The following is a 24,653-nucleotide window of genomic DNA, read 5'->3' as shown; positions in this document are numbered from 1 at the left end:
TCTACTAAAAATAAAAAATAAAAAAAATTAGCTGGGTGTGGTGGCAGGAGCCTGTAATCCCAGCTACTCAGGAGGCTGAGGCACAAGAATCACTTGAACCCAGGAGGTGGAGGTTGCAGTAAGCCAAGATCATATCACTGTCCTCCAGACTGGGCAACAGAGTAAGACTACATCTAAAAAAAAAAAAAGAAATAGAAAAGAAATTGGTGTCATGTGGGAAGTAAAAAAGAAAAAAGAAAAGGAAAAAGGAATGAACTCATGAGTACACTGTTATGTGGCCTGCACTGACTTTGACACAAATTAGATTGGCTTATTAGACGAGGTAGGATCTTTTCATAATTTTATTGGATGTCTTTAAATATATTTATCTTTTATTTTCTATAGGGGGAAAATTCTTCCAAGGATGGTCTCCCGCTCAGAGCTGAGGAAGCTTTTCCCCTCAGCAGGTGCTGTGTGTTTTGATGTTGACAGCACGGTCATCAGAGAAGAAGGAACCGATGAGCTAGCCCAAATGTGTGGCATTGAGGATGCGGTGTCAGAAATGTAGGGATAGCTTTTATTCACTTTATGAAATGATAAAGAATTTCTAAAGAGTGACTGTTTTGGATGAAGTGCTAGACCCTGGCTATGGAACATGAGCACTAGGCTTTTTCTTTCATTCCTTAGAGCTGAATTTGATATATTCATTCATTTATATAAATATTTATGGCAAACAGATATGGATAAGACATGTTCTTAGCTTGATCAGGGGAATGACAACTGTCACTAACCAAAGAAGATGGCTTGGAGGGCGGGGCCCAAGTATCCAGAGGCTTTGTGTCATGGTCGAAAGTGTGGCCTTAATGGTTCCCTGGAAAGGTTCAGAGCCTCTTGGTGGATCCTGGGTTGGAGCCCCTCCCTTCCTCCTGCCCTCCTGCCCTGCAGCTGGGCACCTCCCTCCACAGCCCCAGTCCCCCAGTCATACACCATGTCATTTTCTTTTCTTTCTTTTCTTTTTTCTTTTTGAGATGGAGTCTTGCTCTGTTGCCCAGGCTGGAGTGTAGTGGCATGATCTCGGCTCGCTGCAACCTCCACCTCATGGGTTCAAGTGATTCTCCTGCCTCTACCTCCTGGGTAGCTGGGACTACAGGCGTGCACCATCACGCACAGCTAATTTTTGTATTTTCAGTAGAGATGGGGTTTCACCATGTTGGCCAGGATGGTCTTAATCTCCTGATCTCCTGACCTCATGATCTGCCTGCCTCTGCATCCCAAAGTGCTGGGATTACAGGCATAAGCCACAAAACCCGGCCTTTTTTCTTTTCTTTTTTTTCTTTTTTCGAGACTGAGTCTCAATCTGTAGCCCAGGCTGGAGTACAGCAGCGCAATCTCGGCTAACTGCAACTTCTGCCTCCCGGATTCAAACAATTCTCCTGTCTCAGCTTCCTGAGTAGCTGGGATTACAGGCATGCACCACCATGCCTGGCTAATTTTTGTATTTTCAGTAGAGATGGGGTTTCACCATGATGGCCAGGCTGGTCCCAAACTCCTGACCTCATGATCTGCCTGCCTTGGCCTTCCGAAGTGCTGAGATTATAGGCATGAGCCACTATGCCTGGCCACCATTTCATTTTCAACTGCCTTTCATGGAAGAACTTTTAGCCTTTGGTCTCTTTCTTGATTTTGACAGCTCATGGCTTTCAAGAAAACTACCTATGGATAGGCTGTGTGGCTTCTTTTGTTTTGAGACTGAGTCTCACTCTGTCATCCAGGCTGGGGTGCAGTGGCGCAATCTCAGCTCACTGCAACCTCTACCTCCCGGGTTCCAGCAATTCTCCTGCCTCAGCCTCCCAAGTACATGGGATTACAGGCACGCACCACCATGCCTGGCTAATTTTTGCCTTCTTTTTTAGTAGAGATGGGGTTTCGCCATGTTGGCCAGGCTTGTCTCAAACTCCTGGCTTTAGGTGATCTGCCCACCTCAGTTTCCCAAAGTTTTGGGATTATGGGCATGAGTCACTGCACCTGGCCTGTTAACGTTATTTTCACGCAAACCTTCAAAAGTTTATTCCAAGGCCTTGCTCTCATAGCAGCAAAGCCTGTCTTTTGCATAGTGGGGCTCTTGGTAGCATCTTCCTTTTGGTGGATGTTGTGTAGACCCGAAGCAGTAAGGCATGTTAGCCTCAAGGACATCGGAACTGGCTGGCCTGACTCTTGGGTCTTCTCCCAGGACACAGCGAGCCATGGGTGGGGCAGTGCCTTTCAAAAGTGCTCTTACGGAGCGCCTACCCCTAATCCAGCCCTCCAGGGAGCAGGTGCAGAGACTCATAGCAGAGCACCCCGGACACCTGACTCACTGCATAAGGTAAGAGGAGTCGTGCTTCCAGGTGTATTTCAGCACCAGTGTTGGGGGACACATCCTCCTGAGAGTATCTAACTATTGCTTTAGAGTGCCCTCTGGGTGGCTTATTTATTTTCATTTTTATTCTTTAATTTTATTGTTATTTTTTAAAATTTTATTTATTTATTTATTATTGTTTTTGAGGCAAAGTCTTGCTCTGTCGCCAAGGCTGGAGTGCAATGGTATGATCTCAGCTCACTGCAACTTCCACCTCCCGGGTTCAAGCGATTTTTTTGCCTCAGCCTCCTGAGTAGTTGGGATTTCAGGTGCCCACCACCATGCCAGGCTAGTTTATGTATTTTTAGTAGAGACGGCATTTCGCCATGTTGGTCAGGCTGATTTCAAACTTCTGACGTCAGGTGATCCACCCACCTCAGCCTCCCAAAGTGCTGGGATCACAGGCGTGAGCCACTGTGCCTGGCAAAATTTTATTTATTTATTTTTTTGAGATGAAGTCTTGCTCCATTGCCCTGGCTGGAGTGCAATGGTGTGATCTCAACTCACTTCAACTTCTGCCTTCCAGGTTCATGCAATTCTGCCTCAGCCTCCAGATTACCTGGGATTACAGGCATCTGCCACCACAGCCAGCTAATTTTTGTATTTTTAGTAGAGACGGGTTTTGCCGTGTTGGCCAGGCTGGTCTCCAACTCTTAACCTCAAATGATCCACTTGCCTCGGCCTCCCAAAGTGCTGGGATTACAGGTGTGAGCCACCGCACCTGGCCTATTTTTTTTTTTTAAGAGTCAGAGTCTCATTCTGTTGCCCAGGTTGGAGTACAGTGGTATAATCACGGCTCATGGCAGTCTCAAACCCCTGGGGTCAAATGGCCCTTCCATCGTAGCCTCCTTAGTAGTGGGGACTACAGGTGCATGCCACCATATCCAGCTAATTTATATAAAAAAATTTTTTTGAGAGACAAGTTCTCACTTTGTCACCCAGGCTGGAGTGCAGTGCCACGATCACAGCTCACTGCAGCATCAACCTTCTGGGCTCAAGAGATCCTCCTGCCTCAGCTTCCTAAGTAGCTGGGACTACAGACGTAGGCCACCATGCCTAATTTTTAAAAAAATTTTTTATAGACACAGGGTCTCACTATGTTGCCCAGGCTGGTCTTGAACTTGTGGGCTCAAGTGATCAGTTTTCCCACCTCAGCCTCCCAAAGTGTGGGAATTATAGGTTTGAGCCACTATACCCAGCCTTTAAAATTTTTTTTTGTACAGATGGGGTCTTGCTATGCTGCCCAGGCTGTTCTCAAGTGATTTTCTACCTCAGCCTCCCAAAGTGCTGAAATTAAAGGTGTGGCCTGTGTGGTTCTTTTGGCACTTACACATTGTCTTGTCTGGCCAGTTGTCTGGTCCTGTCTGTTTCTGCCTTTCCTCTTTCTCCAGGGAAAACCTAAGCTTTCCTTGTTTGTCCTCACCTTGTGTTTTTCTAGGCCCATGGGCAGAGTAGAATTCTGGAATGGTTTCCTAAAGCAGCCAAGCCCTACCCATTGATTTCTAAGTGCATTTAGAAAAACACATATAAGGCTGTACATGGAGGCTCACGCATATAATTCCAGTACTTTGGGAGACCGAGGCAGGTGGATCACAAGGTCAGGAGTTTGAGACCAGCCTGACCAACATGGTGAAACCCTGTCTCTACTAAAAATACAAAAAGTAGGCTGGACATGGTGGCTCATGCCTGTAATCCCAGCACTTTGGGATGCCGAGGTGGGCGGATCACCTGAGGTCAGGAGTTCGAGACCAGCCTGGCCAACATAGTGAAACCCCAACTCGGCTAAAAAAAAATACAAAAATTAGCTGGGTGTGGTGATGCACACCTTTAGTCTCAGCTACTTGGGAGGCTGAGGGAGGAGAATCACTTGAAGCTGGGAGGCGGAGGCTGCAGTGAGCCAAGATGATGCAACTGCACTTCCAGCCTGGGTGACAGAGTGAGACTCTGTCTTAAAAAAAAAAAAGATGGAGACTTCAGAAGGGAGACTTTTGTAAACGGATTACTGAACTACAGCTGCCCCTGGAGAAGCCTCCTGTCCCCTCTCTGGTCCATAGCGGTGCCACAGCTGTTATCTCATCTCAGATCTCCAGATATATCAAGGAGTGACTGATAGTGATATTCTTTTTATTTTACTTTTTATTTTATTTTACTTTTTTGAGACAGGGTCTCACTCTGTTGCTCTGGATGGTGTGCAGTGGCTCAATCTCGGCTCACTGCAACCTCTGCCACCCAGGTTCAAGCGATTCTCCTGCCTCAGCCTCCCACGTAGCTGGGAGTACAGGTGCCCACCACAACACCTGGCTAATTTTTGTATTTTTTTTATTAGAGTCAGGGTTTCACCATGTTCGTCAGGTTGATCTCAAAGTCCTGACCTCAGGTGATCCACGCACCTCGGCCTCCCAAAGTGCTGGGATTACAGGCGTGAGCCACTGCGCCCAGCCAAGGGGGCTGATATTCTTAAAACCAAATATTTTAAAAATGTAAATATGTTAATAGAACATTCTTGAATGGTCTAGAGATAGAGATCATTGAAAAAAGAAGTCAGGAATGAGTGTGGTAATTATAGTAAGAATAGAAATAATTGATCAAAAATAATCTGGAATTTCCTCTTGGGTGACATTATCTATTAACATTTTACATTTAATGTATTAAGGCCAGGCATGGTGGCTCACGCCTGTAATCCTGGAACTTTGGGAGGCCAAGGCTGAGGTCAGAAGTTCAAGATCAGCCTGGCCAAAGTGGTGAAACCCTGTCTCTACTGAAAATACAAAACTTAGCTGGTGTGGTGGCATGCACCTGTAATCCTAGCTACTCGGGAGGCTGAGATATGAGAATGGCTTGAACCTGGGAGGCGGATGTTGCTGTGAGCCGAGATCACGCCATTGCACTCCAGCCTGGGCAACAGAGTGAGACTCTGTCTCAAAAATAAATAAATGAATAAATAAATAAATTTGATATATTAATATTTTATGGTGTTCTGCCATCTCAACAAGGTTTTACAATTACTGGAAGCTTAAAGGATACAACAAATTCACCCCTAGGTATTTATAACCTTAAAGAGCCATCTCTACAATTGATATTTGTAATTTAAAAGCAAAGTTTGGGTGGGTGTGGTGGCTCACACCTGTAATCTCAGCACTTTGGGAGGCTGAGGCAGGAGGATCATATGAGTCTAGGAGTTCCAGACCAACCTGAGCAACATATCAAGACCCCATTTCTATATTCATAATCATAATCATAAAAGGAAATAAAAGCAAAGCAAAGCTTATTTATTCCCAGCAACAGGTATGGAACTCCAGGTTGCGTGACTTTACCGAGGGCCATTTTTTGCCTTCTCAGTGACATTTAAGTGAATATATCATCTATGCAGAAAGCTGGAACTGGTAAGATACATCTGTGAATCTTTAACCCTGTTTTTATTGCTCTTTTAAGGTGAATATGTAGGTTTTGCTGAGACGCAGCCAACAGCCAAATCTGATGGAAAAGGAAAGGTGATTAAACATTTAAAGGAAAATTTTCATTTTAAGAAAATAATCATGATTGGAGATGGAGTCACAAACATGGAAGCCTGTCCTCCTGCTGTGTGTATTAAGGATGCTAATATTTTTTCAGGGTATATTTTTGTTTATTTATTTATTTTTTCTTAATATTTTTTTGAGATAGATTTTTGCTCTTGTTGTCCAGGCTGGAGTGCAATGGTGCCGTCTCGGCTCACTGCAGCCTCCACCTCCTGGGTTTTCAAGTGATTCTCGTGCATCAGCTTCCCAAGTAGTTGGAATTATAGGTGCCCACCACCACGCCTGGCTGAGTTTTGTATTTTTAGTATAGATAGGGTTTCACCATGTTCACCAGGTTGGTCTTGAACTCCTGACCTCAGGTGATCTGCCTGCCTTGACCTCCCAAAGTGCTGGGATTACAGGCATGAGCCACTGCGCCTGGCCATACTTTTGTTTTAAACAGCTGATTTATCCTATAATCCCAGCACTTTGGGAGGCTGAGGCAAGAAGATCGCTTGAGCACAGGAATTTGAGACCAGCCTGGGCAACACAGTGAGACCCCATCTCTACAAAATAAATAAATAAAATAAGAACAGCTGATTTAGAACTACATAAGATTTAAAACAGGAGTAAACAAAAAAACCTCTTATTACAAGATAAAAATGAAATAAAAAGAAATTCAATCTTGTTATGTCAATTGACTTTGTGCAAACCCAAGAAAATTATGAATAAGGAACTAAAAACATTTTAAAACTTTTAACAATGCCTTATCCCTGTAGGGTGGGCACCACCTTTTAGCCTAGGTGCGTGCTCAATGAGTTGGTTTCATTTCCCTAAATAATACCATCAACAACTCTTATAACCAAGATTTTAATGTCATTTTATGCTTTATATACTAGTTCCTCATACATTACCTCATTTAATTCTCATAACAGCCCTGTGAAGTCAAATATTATGTTTTGTTTTTTTGTTTGTTTTTTAGGCAGAGTCTCACTCTGTCACCCAGGCTGGAGTGCAGTGGTACGATCATAGGTTATCACAGCCCTGAACTTCTGGGCTCAATTGATCCTCCCATCTCAGCCTCCTGGGTAGCTGGGATTACAGGTGTGTGCCACTGCATCCCAACCACCACAACACTTTATTCCTCTGAATTAACGTCATTTTCTGAGACTAGCAGAGGTTTTATTTCTTTTCTGAGACAGGGTCTTGCTCTGTCACCCAGGCCAGAGTGCAGTGGTACAATCTCAATTCACTGCAGCCTCGACCTCCCAGACTCAAGCAATCTTCCCATCTCAGCCTACTGAGTAGCTGCGACTGCAGGCTCATGCCACTACACCCATCTAATTTTGTTCATTTTTTTTTTTTTTTTTTTTTTTTGTAGAGATCAGGTCTCACTATGTTGCTCAGGCTAATCTTGAACTCCTGGCTCAAGTGATCCTCCTGCCTTGGCCTACCAGAGAGCTGGGATTATACGTGTGAGTCAACATGCCCGGCCAGGGATTTTATTTCTAAGCATTTAAAAATCAACGCAGGAAGCAAATGCTATATAGCAAGTGTCATAAATATCAAAGGTGTCCATTTAACATAGGGCTTAGCCTTTATCATGTCATTCTAATATAAGAAAAACTACACCAAAAATATAGTGTGGCCAGGCACGGTGGCTCACACCTGTAATCCTAGCACTTTGGGAGGCTGAGGCAAGTGGATCACCTGAGGCCAGGAGTTTGAGACCCACCTAGGCAACATGGTGAAACCCCGTCTCTACAAAAAATACAAAAAAAAAAAAAAAGCTGGGTGTGGTGATGGGTGCCTATCACTGCAGCTACTCAGGAGGCTGAGGCATGAGAATCACTTGAACCTAGGAGGTGGAGGTTGCAGTGAGCCCAGATCATGCCACTGCACTTCAGCCTGGATGACAAAGCAAGACTCCGTCTCTCTCTCTCTCTCTCTCTCTCTCTCTCTCTCTCTCTCTATATATATATATAGTGCTGAAGTTTTTACCACCTAGATTCCTGAGATCTAAAAATAGGGGTTGTCGAAAAAAAAAAAAAAGAGAGAGATAATCTTTGTAAATGATGAATGAAAAAGGATTAAAGGAACCTTTTTGGCTGGGTGGGAAGGTGACTCATGCCTGTAATCCCAGCACTTTGGGAGGCAGAGACAGTTGGATCACCTAAGGTCAGAAGTTTGAGACCAGCCTGGCCAACGTGGTGAAACCCCATCTCTACTAAAAATACAAAAATTAGCTGGGCATGGTGGCAGGTGCCTATAATCCCAGCTACTCAGGAGGCTGAGGCAGAAGAATCACTTGAACCCAGGAGGTGGGAGGTTGCAGTGAGCTGAGATCGCACCACTGCATTCCGGCCTGGGCATGATAGAGCGAGACTCCATCTCAAAAACAAAAACAAAAACAAAAAAGGTTCCAGCCACGCCGGTATCCAACTCTCGACCTCAGGTGATCTGCCCGCCTGGCCTCCCAAAGTGCTGGGATTACAGGTGTGAACCACAGCACCGAGCCTTTGGATCTTTTTTTTTTTTTTTTGACAGAGTTTCACTCTGTGGCCCAGGCTTGAATGCAATGGTGCTATCTCGGCTCACTGCAACCTCTGCCTCCTAGGTTCAAGCGAGTCTCCTGCGTTAGCTTCCCAAGTAGCTGGGATTACAGGCACCCGCCATTCCCAACTAATTTTTTTTTGTATTTTTAGTAGAGACAGGGTTTTGGCATGTTGGCCAGACTGGTCTCAAACTCCTGACCTCAGGTGATCCATCCACCTTGGCGTCCCAAATTGCTCAGATTACAGGCATGAGCCACTGCACATGGCTGCCTTTGAATTGTTAGCTTAGATAATTTATTGTTAGCATAGATACTTTATAACCAATGTTGGGATTGGCTAAGCAGTGAACATTGGGCTAGTTTAATGAGGAATACATACAAGTAAAATGAAGAGTTTTTTCAGGGAGCTCCCAATCTCATTTTTAAGAAATGACAAAATCAGACGGGAGCGGTGGCTCACGCCTGTGATCCCAGCACTTTGGGAGGCTGAGGCAGGAGGGTTGTTTAAGCACAGAGGGTCAAGACCAGCTGAGCAACATGGCAAAACTCCATCTCTACAAAAATTAGCCAGGGATTGTGGTGTGCACCTGTCATCTCAGCTACTCAGGAGGCTGAGGCAGGAGGATCACTTGAGCCCAGAAGTTCAAGGCTGCAGTGAGCCATGACTGTGCCACTGCACTCCAGCCTGGGTGACAGGGTGAGACCCTGTCTCAAAAAAACAAAAAAGAAAAGACAAAATTGGTTAGGTGCAGTGGCACCTACCTGTAAATCCCAGCACTTTGGAAGGCTGAGGCAGGAGGAGTTTGAGAGCAGCCTGGCAACATAGCAAGACCCTAAAAAAATTTAAAAAGTAGCCCAGCGTGTGGGACACACCTGGAGTCTCAGCTACTCGGGAGGCTGAGGCGTGAGAACCACTTGAACCCAGGAGGCAAAGGTTGCATTGAGCTGAGATTGTGCCACTGTACTCCAGCCTGGGCGACAGAGCGTGACCATCTTAAAAAAAAAAAAAAGTGAAGATAAAAGGCAAGTAACAGAATTTTGTACTTTCAAATGAGTATATGCAATATTGTGTCTATATCCTGGCAGAAAAGAAGGAAGTACCATTTTCAGAAATGGTTAAAAAGAGGGTATCGGTTAGTACAACTAGTGAAATAATAAGTGTAAATAATTTTTATTTGTTTGTTGTTTTTTTCTTGAGACAGGGTCTTGCTCTGTCACCCGGGCTGGAGGGCAGTGGTGCAATCACAGCTCACTGCAACCTCAAACTCCCAGTCTCAAGTGATCCTTCTGCCTCAGCCTCCTGAGTAGCTAGGACTGCAGGCATGAGCCACTACCCCCAGATAATTTTTAATTTTTTTTATAGAAATGGGGTCTCACTATATTGCCCATGCTTGTCTCAAACTCTGGCCTAAAGCCATCCTCCCTTCTCAGCCTCCCAAAGTGCTGGGATTAGAGGAATGAGCTACTGTGTATGGCCTATAAACAGTTTTAACTATGAAAAAGTAGAGTGTTTCCATCAATCAATCAATCAATGAAAAAAAAAGTAGCATGTAGGTTGGGGGCAGTGGCTCACACCTGTAATCCCAGCACTTTGGGAGGCTGAGACAGGCAGATCACCTAAGCTCAGGATTTCAAAGCAGTCTGGGCAACATGGTGAAACTCCATCTCTACAAAAAACTATAAGAATTAGCTGGGCATAGTGGCATACGCCTGTAGTCCTAGCTACCTGGGAGGCTGAGGTGGGAGGACGGCTTGAATCCAGGAGGTGGAGGTGGAGGTTACAGTGAGCTGAGATCGCACCACTGCACTCCAGCCTGGGTGACAGAGCCAGACCCTGTCTCAAAAAAAAAAAAAAAAAAAAAAAAAAAAAACAAAAAACTTAGAGTACTACCAACAGTTCTCCCTCATCCCAGAAGAGAAAATCCCCCATCATTTCTTGTGCACACACTGTGACTCTTGGCCTCCCAGGCAGGGCGGTGCCTGGTCTGGACCAGATCCCAGGTCCAAGGGGATTTCCTCTACACCGCAGACTTCTCTTTGATCTTCCCTTCTTTGAAATTACAGGGCCTGAATGTGATTTCCATCCAGTATTTATTTATTTATTTATTTATTTATTTATTTTTGAGATAAGGTGTCACTCTGTCGCCCAGGCTGGAGTGCAGTGGTGCAATCTCCACTCACTGCAACCTCCGTCTCCTGGGTTCAAGTGATTCTCATGCCTCAGCCTCCCAAGTAGCTGGGACCGGAGGCACCTGCCACCAAGCCTGGCTAATTTTTTTTTTCTTTTTTCAGACGGAGTCTTGCTCTGTTGCCCAGGCTGGAGTGCATTGATGCAATTTCAGCTCAGCAATTCTCCTGCCTCAGCCTCCCAAGTAGCTGGGACTACAGGTGCATACCACCACGCCCGGCTAATTCTTTTTTTTGTATTTTTAGTAGAGACAGGGTTTCACCGTGTTAGCCAGGATGGTCTTGATCTCCTGACCTCATGATCTGCCCACCTTGGCCTCCCAAAGTGCTGGGATTACAGGTGTGAGCCACTGTGCCCAGCCTAAGTTTTGTATTTTTAGTAGAGATGGGGTTTCACCATGTTGCCCAGGCTGGTCTCAAGCTCCTGAGCTCAGGTGATCCGCCCACCTCAGCCTCCCAAAGTACTGGGATTACAGGCATGAGCCACCACGCCTGGCCTGCCATCTCGTTTATTTATTATTTATTTATTTTATTTTTTGAGACAGAGTCTCACTCTGTCACCCAGGCCAGAGTAGAGTGGCATGATCCTGGCTCACTGCAACCTCCGCCTCCTGGGTTCAAGTGATTCTCCTGCCTTAGCCTCTCAAGTAGCTGGGATTACAGGTGTCTGCTACCACGCCTGGCTATTTTTTGTATTTTTAGTAGAGACAGGGTTTCACCATGTTGGTCAGGCTGGTCTCAAACTCCTGACCTCAGATGATCCTCCACCTCAGCCTCCCAAAGTACTGGGAATACAGGTGTGGGCCACCACGCCTAGCTCCTGCCATCTAGTTGAGAACTCAAACATTAACCTACTGATGTGATTTTTATTTTTGTAGGCACTTGCCTTGGTTAGAAGAGGGCAGGACCACATCTTATCATTCTCCCAAAGCCCTGACATTGTCCAGCTGAAAGGGTCCTGAGCAGTGGTGCATGTACTGATGCAGGAGAGTGCAGTGAGGGATAGAAGGCCAGGAGGCGAAGACGGGAGGAGGCGAGGAGGAAGGCGCTGTGCACTCAGCAAAGGCACCCTGGGGGAGGCCAGGCCTACCTCTCTTTGCAGGAACAGTTTATGATTGAAACACTGCCCTCTATTGATGCTGCAATCTTTGTTTTTTGGTTTTCTAAAAATCATTTCTTCACTGGGCATGGTGGCTTACGCCTGTAATCCCAGCACTTTGGGAGGCCAATCGTGCCATTGCACTCCAGCCCAGGCAACAAGAGTGAGCGAAACTCTGTCTCAAAATAAATTAAAAAAAAAAAAGTCAGCTAACTCATGTCTTTTTATTTTTATTTTTGAGACAGGGTCTTGTTCTGTTGACCAGTTTAGAGTGTGGTGGTACAATCATAGCTTTCTGCAGCCTTGACCTCCTGGGCTCAAGGGATTCTCCCATCTCAGCCTCCAGAGTAGCTGGGACCACAGGCATGCACCACCATGCTGGGCTAATTTTTATATATTTTTTTTGTAGAGATGGGGTCTCTTCATGTTTCCCAGGCTGGTCTCCAATTCCTGGTCTCAAACAATCCTCCTGCTTGGCCTCCCAAAGTGCTGGGATTACAGGCATGAGCCACCACACCCAGCCTCTTTTTATAATGGTACTGAAACACTCTTTACAAAGTACTGCTGAGAGCACAATACGATTTTCCTTTAGGTTCAGTTTTTCTATCCCAGAACTTGCTGAATCTAATTCCCAGCCTTGTGCATTCCTGGACTCTGTTTCCACCATGCCCTCCAAGTGTGGGAGGCAGAAACAGCTTTTCAGATACTGGTGCTTAATTAACTCCCAAAAAGCATGAAGAAAAAGGTCTTTGGGCCAGGAGCAGTGGCTCACACCTGTAATCCGAGCACTTTGGGAGGCCGAGGCAGGCAGATCACTTGAGGTGAAAAGTTCGAGACCAACCTGGCCAACATGGCAAAACCTAGTCTCTACTAAAAATACAAGAATTAGCTGGGCATGATAATGGGTGTCTGTAATCCCAGCTACTCAGGAGGCTGAGGCAGGAGAATCACTGGAACCCAGGAGGCAGAGGTTGCAGTGAGCAGAGATCACACCACTGCACTCCAGCCTGGGCGACAGAGCAAGACTCAGTCTCAAAAAAAAAAAAAAAAAGGTTGTTTGCATGTTTCTGATCACAGAGGCCCTGACTCAAGACGGGTCTGCTGGCCTTTTGCTATTCTCAGAAACCTGCTTGGTGTTTGGGAGGAGGGTTGAGAAGGGGGCAAGAGCTGACCTTCCTTGCCCTGCAGCTGCACGCGGGGTGGCTGTTCTGTGTTCAGTGAGGCATTAGACTCCAGACCTGTGAGCCTTCACATGTTTTCCTCCCCTGGTTGGCCCACATGCCCTTAGCTTTCAGAGCATCCAGCTCTGCCAACCTTGCAGGAAGATCTGGGGGTAGGGGGCTCGGGGGAGAACCTTTATTGGGGCCATTCATTCTGCAGCCACACAGGACTGGTGGAGCAGGAGCCAGTGCCCAGTTGGCCTTGATGAAAAGCTTAATAAAGATATGTAGCCCAGCTCTGGTTGGGCACAGTGGCTCTCATGCCTGTCATCCCAGCAGTTTGGGAGGCTGAGGTGGGTGGATCGATTGAGCCCAGGAATACAAGACCACCCTGGGCAACATGAGGAGATGCCCCTCTTTTATTTTATTTTATTTATTATTTATTTATTTTTTTTTTTTTTTGAGACGGAGTTTCACTCTTGTTGCCCAGGCTGTGCAATGGCGTGATCTTGGCTCACTGCAACCTCCACCTCTTGGATTCAAGCGATTTTCCTGCCACAGCCTCCTGAGTAGCTGGGATTAGCGGCATGTGGCACCACAATCAGCTAATTTTTGTAATTTTAGTAGAAATGGGGTTTCACCATGTTGGCCAGGCTGGTCTGGAACTCCTGACCTTAGGTGATCCACCCGCCTCGACCTCCCAAAGTGCTGGGATTGTACCCAGCGAGTTAAGAAGACGCCACAATTTGAGACGAATTAAGAGTCCTTTATTAAGCCGGCGGCCAAAGAGACAGCTAATGCTCAAAATTCTGTCGGCCACGAGGAAGGGGCTTGATTAACTTTTATACCTAGGTTTAGGAAGGGGAGGGGGACTCAAATGTAATAATTTTACAGAAGTAAAAACATGCAAGAATCAAAAGAATCAAAATGGTTACAGAGTGATACACAACTTAAAAGACAAATGGTTACAAGAAGAGCAACGGTACCAGGTGCAAGGTTCTAAATCTTTCATTATAATTAGATATAGGGTCTATGCCGGACACGAACTCAAGGTTTTATGTTGTTATCTCTTGGAGAAAATTCCTGGGAACTTCATACATTGTTGGTGTTGGTACCTTATCAGTTAATTGGGCTCCTTTGAAATGCTGAGGATCTGTTTACCTAGGCCAACTCCTCAGGAAAGGGGGTTGAGTGAGGAGCCCTAGTGTCTTGTAAATTAAAGGGTCAATTGGAGTTTGTCCGGCTTTCCTAGCTAGAGAGAGTCTTATTCACATGAGAAGCAAGGCTAGGTGATTTAAAGAGACAAGCAGGACAAAATTTAAAGTAACGAGTTGAAGTAAAAACAAGGTTAGGCATTTCAGGATTACAAGCGTAAGCCACTGTGCCCAACTGACACCCCTCTTTATAAAAAATGTATAAAATTAGCTGGGTGTGATGGGTGATGCCTGTAGTCCCAGCTACTGAGGAGGCTGAGGTGGAAGAATTTCTTGAGCCTGGGAGGTTGAGGTTGCAGTGAATCGTGATTGTGCCACTGCACTCCAGCCTGGGGGGACAGAGCAAGACCCTGTCTCAAAACAAACAAACAAATAAATAAAGCAATTATTATAATATGATGGTCCAAGTGTTCTTATTCGTTTAGCCTCTCACCAGAGCTGAGCGGAGGGGTCTTCAACTCTAGACTGCAACTTAAGGAAAAGTTTTGAAGAGGTAATGGCAGAGCTGAGTTTTTTCTGTTTTTGTTTTTTTGTTTGTTTTTGAGACAGGATCTTGCTGTGTTCCCCAGGCTGGAGTACAGTGTTGCAATCATAGCTCACTGCAGCCTGGAACTCCTGGGCTCATGCGATCCTCCCATCTCAGCCTCCCAAGTAGCTGGGATTACAGTACAGGTGCACCACCACGCCTAGCTAATTTTTAAATTTTTTTGTGGAGACAGGGTCTTGCTATTTGCCCAGGCTGGTCTCAAACTCTTAGGCTCAAGCAATTCTTTCTCATCAGCCTCCCACAATGTTGAGATGACAGGTGTGAGCCACCATGCCCACCCAGGGTGATTTTTTTCTTTTTCTTTCTTTGTTATTATTATTATTTTTTTTGAGATGGAGTTTCACTCTTGTCATCCAGGCTGGAGTGCAGCGGTGCAGTGGCACGATCTCAGCTCACTGCAACCTCTGCCTCCTGAGTTCAAGTGATTCTCAGGATTATAGGCGTGAGCCACCATGCCAGGAGTCCATATTTTGGAATATTTTCCATTTGTGGTTGGCTGAATCCATGGATGGGGAGCCTGCAGTTATAAGGATCAACTCTACTGGCCTCATCAGTCCAGAAGTGCTCCTACTTCTGTTTCTGGAGATTATGTATAATTGGTGTTGATATTTCTTTAACTATGAGCAGATGTCTCCAGTGAAACTATCTGGGTCTGGAGATACCTTTTTCAAGAGTGGGAGGAAAGAGTTAACAGAGGGGTCCGTTTCACTCATTTCTCACTTATCTCTGTAGCCAAGGTGATGGCTGTTGGTCAAACTGAAAACCAACTCCTGGAATATTCACATAGCTACTGGGTCAGATGTTATCCTCCACGCCCAAAACAGTGAGCCCAGATGAACCAGGCTGTCAGTAGGTTTAAAGTAAACATAAAGATTCATGATGCTTGGCCAGGCACACTGGCTTATGCCTGTAATCCCAGAATTTTGGGAGGCCGAGGTGGGCAGAATTGCTTGAGGTCAGGAGTTCAAGACCAGCCTGGCCAGCATGGCAAAAACCTGTCTCTACTGAAAATACAAAAACTTAGCTGGACATGGCGGCGAGTGCCTGTATTCTCAGCTACTTGAGATCACATGAACCCGGGAGACAGCGGTCTCAGTGAGCCAAGATCACACCGCTGCACTCCAGCCTGGGTGACAGAATGAGACTGTCTCAAAAAAAAAAAAGAAGGTAAGGTGAGCTATGATCATGCCACTGCACTCCAGCCTGGGGGACATAGTGAAACCCCATTTCTAAAACACAATGAAAAAAGATTTATGATGCCCAACCTGGTGCTTTAGGGCTGTGTTTGGTCACATGGCAGGAATGTCACCCAGGCTGGAGTGCAACGGTGTCATCTCAGTTCACTGCAACCTCCGCTTCCTGGTTTCAAGTGATCCTCCCACCTCAGCCTCCCGAGTAGCTGGGATTGCAGGCCTGTGCCACCACACCCACTTAATATTTTAAAATTTTTAGTAGAGACGGGCTTTCACTATGTTGGCCAGGCTGCTCTGTACCCCCTTGACCTCAGGTGATCCACCCTCGTCAGCCTCCCAAAGTGCTAGGATTACAGGCATGAGCCATCATGCCTGGCCCACAATTTTTGTTTTTGTTTTTGTTTTTGTTTTTATTTTTCCAGACAGAGTCTCACTCTTGTCACCTAGGCTGGAGTGCAGTGGTGCGACCTGGGCTCACTGCAACCTTTGCCTCCCAGGTTCATGTGATTCGCCTGCCTCAGCCTCCAGAGTAGCTGGGATTATGGGCGCCTGCCACCATGCCCAGCTAATATTGTATTTTAAGTAGAGATGGGGTTTCACCATGTTGCCCAGGCTGGTCTCAAACTCCTGACCTCAAGTGATCCTCCCACCTTGGTCTCCCAGAGAGCTGGGATTACAGGCATGAACCACCACACCCGGCCTGATTTTTCTTTCTTTTCTTCTTCTTCTTTTTTTTTTTTTAAATAAAAACTAGATCTCACCATGTTGCTCAGGCTGGTCTCAAACTCCTGGACTCAAGCAATCCTCCCGTTTCGGCCTCCCAAAGTGCTGGGATTACAGGGGTGAGCCACTGTGCCTGGCCTAACCACACAAATTTTGACTCCAGAACTCAAGTGGGATTTCCTGGGCAAGGACATCTCACACAAGTCCTTGCAGTTTGCTCCTGGAAAAGTTATGTCTGTGCTGTCCCTGCAGAGAGAGGATAAGAAAGCGTGCATTTGACCTTCCAGCCTTCATCTATTAATGTCCTTTTTCCTGCGGTTCTCGTATTGTATCCTCCGCTGTAATAAATCTTCACTAGAGTATAACTTGATCTGGAGTCACATGGGTCCTTCCAGGGAATCACCAAACTAGCTGTATGCGACCACGAAGACAAGAAATTGCTTTATTAAAACTATGAATTCAAGGCCAGGCATGGTGGCTCATGCCTGTAATCCTAACAATTTAGGAGGTTGAGGTGGGTGGATCACCTGAGGTCTGGAGTTTGAGACCAGCCTGGCCAACATGGTGAAACCCTGTCTCTACTCAAAATACAAAAAGTTAGCCAGGTGTGGTGGTGGGCACCTGTAGTCCCAGCTACTTGGGAGGCTGAGGCAGGAGAATTGCTTGAACGCAGGAGGTGAATGTTGTAGTGAGCTCAGATTGCACCATTGCACTTCAGCCTGGGTCACAGACTACTGAGACACCATCTCAAAAAAAAAAAAAAAGAATTCTGCTGGGCCTAGTAGCTCATGCCTGTAATCTTAACACTTTGGGAGGCCAAGGCAGGTGGATTGCTTGAGCCCCAGGAGTTGGAGACCAGTCTGGACAACTTGGCAAAACCCTGTCTTTACAAAAAATAAAAAAATTAGCTGGGTGTGGTGGCAGGCACCTGTAGTCCTAGCTACTCGTGAGGCCGAGGTAGGAGGAACACCTGAGCCTAGGAAGTCAAGGCTGCAGTGAACCGGGATTGTGCCACTGCACTCCAGTGGGTGACAGAGTGAGATGCAGTCTCAAAATAAAATAAAATAAAGTGAAAAACGATGAATTCAATTTTTAACACTGTTACAAGATTTTAAAAATTATGTTTCATATTGAGTATTTTTTTGGTAGTTTGTAGTTTTCAAGGAATTGGTCCATTTCATCCAACTGGTTGGATTTACATAGGTAGAGTTGCTTACTGTTTCCTTACTATCCTTTTATTAGATTTTTTTGTTTTTTGTTTTTTGTTTTTTGGTTGTTGGTTTTTTGAGATGGAGTCTCTCTCTGTCACCCAGGCTGGAGTGCAATGGCACAATTTTAGCTCACTGCAACCTCTGCCTCCCTGGTTCAAGTGAGTCTGGTGCCTTGGCCTCCCGAGTACCTGGGATTACAGGCGCCCGCCACCACGCCTGGCTAATTTTTTTTTTTTTTTTGAGACAGAGTTTTGCTTTGTCTCTCAGGCTGGAGTGCAGTGACCGATCTCGGCTCACTGCAACCTCTACCTCCCGGGTTCAAGCGATTCTCCTGCCTCAGCCTCCCAAGTAGCTGGTACATATGCCCAGCCCTCTTTTTTTAAGGCAGAGTCTCACTCTGTTGCCCAGGCTTGTGTGCAGTGACACAGTTTCAGCTCACTGCAGCCTCTGCCTCCCGGACTCAAGTGATCCTCCCACCTCAGCCTCCCTGGTAGCTGGGACTAAAAGTGTGTACCACCATGCCTGATTAATTTTTGTATTTTTAAAAATTTATTTATTGTTGCACGAGGGGGCAGGTGGCAAGGTGCTACGCCTGAGTGGGGATGGCCAGATTGTTCTCCAGTCTCCAACCTCAGTGGTGCAATGGGAGACGAACATGGGAAGGCTATGGCATCATGGGCCCTGTGACATTATGGCAGGATCCGGGGAACGGAAGCAAAGCGAAGTAACAGGCAGCAGACTGTGGCGAGAATATGGAATGCATCACGAATTTGCCTGTTATCCTTGCACAGGGGCCATGCTAATCTTCACTGTATCGTTCCAATTTTAGTATGTGCTACTGAAAAGAGCACAATTTTTGTGTTTTTTGTAGAGATAGGGTCTTGCCATGTCACCCAGGCTGGTCCCAAACTCCTGAATTGAAGTGATTTGACCGCCTTGGCCTCCGAGTGCTGGGATTAAAGTCATAAGCCACTGCACCTAGACGCAAATGGAAATTTTAAAACAAAAATACAATAAGGAAAATTTAAAAATCACTAGATGGACTCAATTAATACTATGAAGAGGAGGAAGAGTCAGGAGACAAAGGTGGATTGATAGAAAGCACTCAAACTGGCCGGTCGTGGTGGTTCACGCCTGCAGTCCTAGCACTTTGGGAGGCTGAGGTGGTGGATTACTTGAAGTCAGGAGTTCGAGACCAGCCTGGCCAACACGGTGAAACCCTGTCTCTACTAAAAATACAAAATTAGCCAGGCATGGTGGCACATGCCTGTAATCCCAGCTATTTGGGAGGCTGAGGCAGGAGAATTGCTTCAACCTGGGAGGCAGAGATTGCGGTGAGCTGAGATCGCACCATTGCACTCCAGCCTGGGCAACAAGAGCAAAACTCTGTCTCAAAAAAAAAAAAAAAAAAAAAAAAAGTACCGAAACTGACGGCTGGCATGGTGGCTCACATCTGTAATCCCAGCACTTTAGGAGGCAGAGGTGGGTGGATCACCTGAAGTCAGGAGTTTGAGACCAGCCTGGCCAACATGGTGAAATCCCTTCTCTACTAAAAATACAAAAATAAGCTGGGTGTGGTGGTGTGTGCCTGTAATCCCAGTTACTCAAGAGGTTGAGGCAGAAGAATCACTTGAACCAAAAAGTCAGAGTTTGCAGTGAGCTGGGATCACGCCACTGCACTCCAGCCTGGTGACAAACTGAGACTCCCATCTCAAAAAAAAAAAAAAAAAAAAAAAAAATCCGGGCATGGTGGTGGGTGCCCGTAATGCCAGCTACTTGGGAGGTTGAGGCGGGAGAATCACTTGAATCCAGGAGGCAGAAGCAGAGGTTGCATTGAGGCAAGATCACACCACTACACTCCAGCCTGGGTGACAGAGTGAGACTCTTCCTCAAAAAAAAAAAAAGAAAAGAAAAAAAATAAAGGAGGCTGGTGGCTACTGGGGAACATGCCCCCAGGGATACTACAATGGCTGCTTCATTCACTCCTTTATTCTTTTCATATCTTTGGAGCATCTATTCTGTGTCTGGCACTAATCTTTGTGGGGGGATAGAGGACAGGGTAACCTTGGGGAGGATAGAGGTGTGTCAGGGAAGTAGCGGCTGCTACTTGAGATTACAGGAGTGTGTGTGTCTCAAGGCTCCAGAGGGAGCTTAGGCGGGGACACTGGGAAAGAGGGAGGAAGACCCTGATCTAATGACTGCCTACCACATGTCAGGCTGGCAGGCGCTGTTTCACAGAAACCTTGCAAGCTTGGTCCTGTTTTCCTCACTTTGCAAATGGAGAAAATAAGGTAAGTGCACAGCTGGTAAGAGGTAGAGCCAGTTCTGAGGCTGGGTTGGCCTCACTCCAAATCCCATACTTTTATTTATTTATTTTTTTAATTTTAATTTTTTTCTGAGATGGAAACTTGCTCTGTCACCCAGGCTGGAGTGCAGTGGCCTGATCTCGGCTCACTGCAACCTCCGCCTCCTGGGTTCAGGCAATTCTCCTGCCTAAGCCTCCCGAGTGGCTGGGATTACAGGTGCGTGCCACCGCACTTAGCTAATTTTTGTACTTTTAGTAGAGATAGGGTTTCACCATGTTGGCCAGGCTGGTCTCGAACTCCTGACCTCAGGTGATCCATCTGCCTTGGCCTCCCAAAGTGCTGGAATTACAGGTGTGGGCCACCATATCTGGCCTCTTTTTTTTTTTTTTTTTTTTAGTATTTTTTACAGACAGGGTCTAACCCTGTCACCTAGGCTCTAGTGCACCTGTGTGATCATGGCTCACTGCAGTCTCAACCTTCTGGGCTCAAGCTATCTCCCTGCCTCAGCCTCCCAAGCAGCTGGGATTACAGGCATGCACCACCATACCTGGCTAATCTTTGCTTTTTGTAGAGATGAGGGTCTTACTATATTGCCCAGGCTGGGCTCAAACCCCTGGCCTCAAACAATCCTCCCACCTCAGCCTCCCAAAGTCCTGGGATTACAGGCGTGAGCCACAGTGCCTGGCTTGAATCCCATTTCTTTCCACCATCACAAGGAACAGAACTAGTCCTTCAGCAGCATTGTTCCTTGGGATGTGTCTGCAGAGGCTTGGGAGACAATGAGAGGCACCTGGTGAACAGGGAGGGAAGGAGATGCAAGGAAGGGCACTGGCTTTTGCAGACCCTTCTCGGGGAACAGGGAAGAACACACTCATTCATTCCTTCATTCACACATTTAGTCAACTTTTTTTAGAGAGAGGATCTCGTTCTGCCAGCCTGGCTGGAGTGCAGTGGCACAATCATAGCTCACTGCACCCTTGAGCTCCTGGGTTCAAGTGACTATCCCACCCCGGCCTCCTGAGTAGCTGGGACTAGAGGTGCACGCCACCACACCTGGCTAAGTGTTTAATATACTGAAGAGATGGGGTCTCACTATGTTGCCCAGGCTGGTCTCAAACTTCTGGCTTCAAGTGATCCTCCCATGTTGGCCTCCCAAAGTGTTGAGATTATAGGTGCAAGCCACTGTACCTGGCCATATTTAGTAAAATCCTTACTGAGCCCTATGGGGTGCCAAGCACAGTGTTGAGGTGCTGGGGGTATGTGTGCGTGAGGCTGACACATGCTTACACTCATGCAGCTTCCATCTGAGAAGGCAGGCAGACACTCCAGCATGCTAAGTGGTGTGACGGGGGCTCATTGTGCCCCACAGAAGCTCAGAATTACATAACACAGAATTGCAGGGTGGAGGGAGACTTCTGGGAAGAGGTAACTGCTTATAATACTGGGAAGGCCGGGCACGGTGGCTGACACTGTAATCCCAACACTTTGGGAGGCCGAGGTGGGTGGATCACAAGGTCAAGAGATTGAAACCATCCTGGCCAACATGGCTGAACCCCGTCTCTACTAAAAATACAAAAATTAGCTGGGTATGGTGGTGCGTGCCTGTAATCCCAGCTACTTGAGAGGCTGAGGCAGGAGAACTGCTTGAACCCGGGAGGTGGAGGTTGCAGTGAGCCGAGATCATGCCACTGCAGTCCAGCCTGGGCCACAGAGTGAGGCTCCATCTCAAAAAAGAAAAGAAAAAAAAAATGCTGGGAAGAGCCTTCTGGAAAGTTACATACAGGAGGGTCTGCTGGTGGCAGAGCTGAGTGTTCGCAGTCGCAGCTGACATGAACCCAGTGCTGTCTGGTAACCGTATGTGGGGTGGTGGGCGGCAGGGACAAAGGTTAGAAGTGGGGCCAGGACATTGGGGCCTGACAGGCCTTATAAGAGGTTGAGACTGGGTCCAGGGCAATCAGGGGAAACCAGTGAAGGGTGTCAAGTTGGGGGCGATGACCTGTGAAGCCCGAGGCTGCAACACAAGGTGAGAGCTGTCCAAAGGTTTGCCCAGTTCAGGCCGGGCACGGTGGCTCACGCCTGTAATCCCAGCACTTCGGGAGGCCGAGGTGGGTGGATCACCTGAGGTTAGGAGTTCGAGACAGGCCTGGCCAACATGGTGAAACCTCATCTCTACTAAAAACACAAAAAATTAGCCAGGCATCGTGGTGGGTGCCTGTAGTCCCAGCTACTTGTGAGGCTGAGGCACGAGAATCTCTTGAACCCGGGAGGCGAAGGTTTCAGTGAGTCAGGGTCGCACCATTGCACTCCAGCATGGGCAACAGAGCCAGACTCCGTCTAAAAAAAAAAAAAAAAAAATGCAGCACGCCTGAAGGTCTGCCGGTGGCAGAGGAGAGTGATCGCAATCGCAGCTGAGGTAAGCCCACTGCTGTTTGAAAACAGAGTGTGTGGGGTGGCAGGCGACAGGGAAGGAGGCCGGAAGCTGGACCAGGGCATCCGGGCCCAGCAGGCCTTATGGGTCCTGGGCAATGATGGGAAATTGGTGAAGGGTGTGAGGCTGGGGGCGATGACCTGCGAAGCCCGAGGCTGCAACACGAGGGGAGAGCTGTCCAAAGATTTGTCAAATTCGGGCAGAACGGTGCAAGAGTGAGCATGTGAGTTGTCTTTTTTTTTCCTCATGAACCAAGGTTTCCAAGAAGCGCACTGAGCAGTGAGCAATAAAGCTAGGAGTGACTAAGGATGACCCAAGTGGGAGCTGCCAGCGCCAGGTGCCAGGGCTACCCTTTCCAGCTTTGGAGCCGACGTTCCTGAGCACACATCCCCCTCTTGTGGCCGAGAGCGGTATTGCCGCTGAAGAGACGGTGCTGGGGAACCCCTCCAGACTCTCATTCTGAAAACCCCAACATACACGACAGTGGCCGAATCTACCTTGTGTACCCCATGAGATTTCCCACTTAGTTTTTAGAAAAATGTGATTAAGGGCGGGCGCAGTGGCTCACGCCTGTAATCCCAGCGCTTTGGGAGGCCAAGGCGGGCGGATCATTTTATGTCAGGAGTTTGAGACCAGCCTGGCCAATATGGTGAAACCTCGTTTCCACTAAAAATACAAAAATTAGCCTGGCGTAGTGGCGGGCGCCTGTAATCCCAGCTACTTGGAAGGCTGAGGCAGGATAATTGCTTGAACCTGGGAGGGAGAGTTTGCAGTGATCTGAGATCATGCCAATGCACTCCAGCCTGGAAAACAGAGCGAGACTCCGTCTCAAAAAAAAAAAAAAAAGAAAAAAAGAAAAATCTGATTGGTTGGGAAAATCTATATGTATACTTAGAAAAAAGTGCTAGAAGGACACTGAAATGTTACCAGTAATTCTTTCAAGAATATGTGACTAATTTTTTTCACTGTCTTTATTATTTATTTATTTATTTATTTATTTTGAGACGGATCTCTCTCTATCGCCCAGGCTGGAGTGCAGTGGCACGATCTTGGCTCACTGCAACTTCTGCCTCCCGGGTTCATGTCATTCTTCTGCCTCAGCCTCCCGAGTGGCTGGGACTACAGGTGCCCGCCACCACACCTGGCTAACTTTTTGTATTTTTAAGAGCGATGGGGTTTCACTGTGTTAGCCAGGATGGTCTCGATTTCCTGACCTTGTGATCTGCCCACCTCGGCCTTTCAAAGTGCTGAGATTACAGGCGTGAGCCACCATGCCTGGTCTCTTTGTATGTATTTCAAAATGTTCTATTTCATTTCATGCCAGACTTTTGTTGATAAGAAAAAAATTGTATTATGATTAAAAAACAAAAAAGGCCGGGAGCGGTGGCTCATGCCTGCAATCCCAGGACTTTGGGAGGCCGAGGTGGGCGGATCACCTAAGGTTTGGAGTTCAGGCTGGTGCCTGACCAACATGGAGAAACCCCGTCTCTACTAAGAATACAAAATTAGCCAGGAGCGGTGGTACATGCCTGTAATACCAGCTACTCCGGAGGCTGAGGCAGGAGAATCGCTTGAACTCGGGAGGTGGAGGTTGTGGTGAGTTGAGATTGCACCACTGCACTCTAGCTTGGGTGACAGAGCAAGACTCAGTCTCAAAAAAAAAAAAAAAAGCCTGATCCTTGAATGCTCAGGGAGACTGATTTGAGTAATAATAAAACTCAGGTCTCCAGCATAGCTGCCTCCATGTGAATTATTCTCTATGGCAATTCCCCTGTCTTGGTAAATGAGCTCTCTCTAGGCAGCAGGCAAGGTGAACCTGTTGGGCGGTTCCACTCTTCCTTGGGCCCCTCAGCTTCCTTGGACTTTGTAGGGAGGTTTGCATACCTGTCCACCTGGGAACATCCTTCCTCCTATTGTAACTGCCCAAGAGGTTCATGTTGCCTGCAGCCTAGACAGAGTTGATTTATCAAGACGGGAAAAGCAATAAAGAGTAATTCACAGGGCTGGGCATGGTGCCTCACACCTGTAATCTCAGCACTTTGGGAGGCCAAGGCAGACGGATCACCTGAGGTCATGAGTTAGAGACTAGCCTGACCAACATGGAGAAACTCCGTCTCTACTAAAAAATTTAGCCGGGCATGGTGGCACATGCCTGTA

The 24,653-nt window shown here is 46.9% G+C and overlaps 1 non-coding gene and 1 pseudogene across 1 annotated transcript; one reads left to right on the top strand and one right to left on the bottom strand.

Annotated features, from left to right (window-relative positions):
* The first annotated feature begins 394 nt into the window (after positions 1-394).
* LOC129041473 (phosphoserine phosphatase-like) lies at positions 395-22,715 on the top strand (annotated as a pseudogene).
* Positions 18,509-18,611, bottom strand: LOC129041912 (U6 spliceosomal RNA). The gene has a single exon (XR_008504018.1). It is a non-coding gene; the product is annotated as a U6 spliceosomal RNA (small nuclear RNA).
* Positions 22,716-24,653: the final 1,938 nt, after the last annotated feature.

The sequence above is a fragment of the Pongo pygmaeus genome, chromosome 6, assembly GCF_028885625.2.
Source record: "Pongo pygmaeus isolate AG05252 chromosome 6, NHGRI_mPonPyg2-v2.0_pri, whole genome shotgun sequence".
NCBI lineage: Eukaryota > Metazoa > Chordata > Mammalia > Primates > Hominidae > Pongo > Pongo pygmaeus.
The sequence above is the reverse complement of the archived record's forward strand: the minus strand, read 5'-3'. Positions and strand labels throughout refer to the sequence as shown.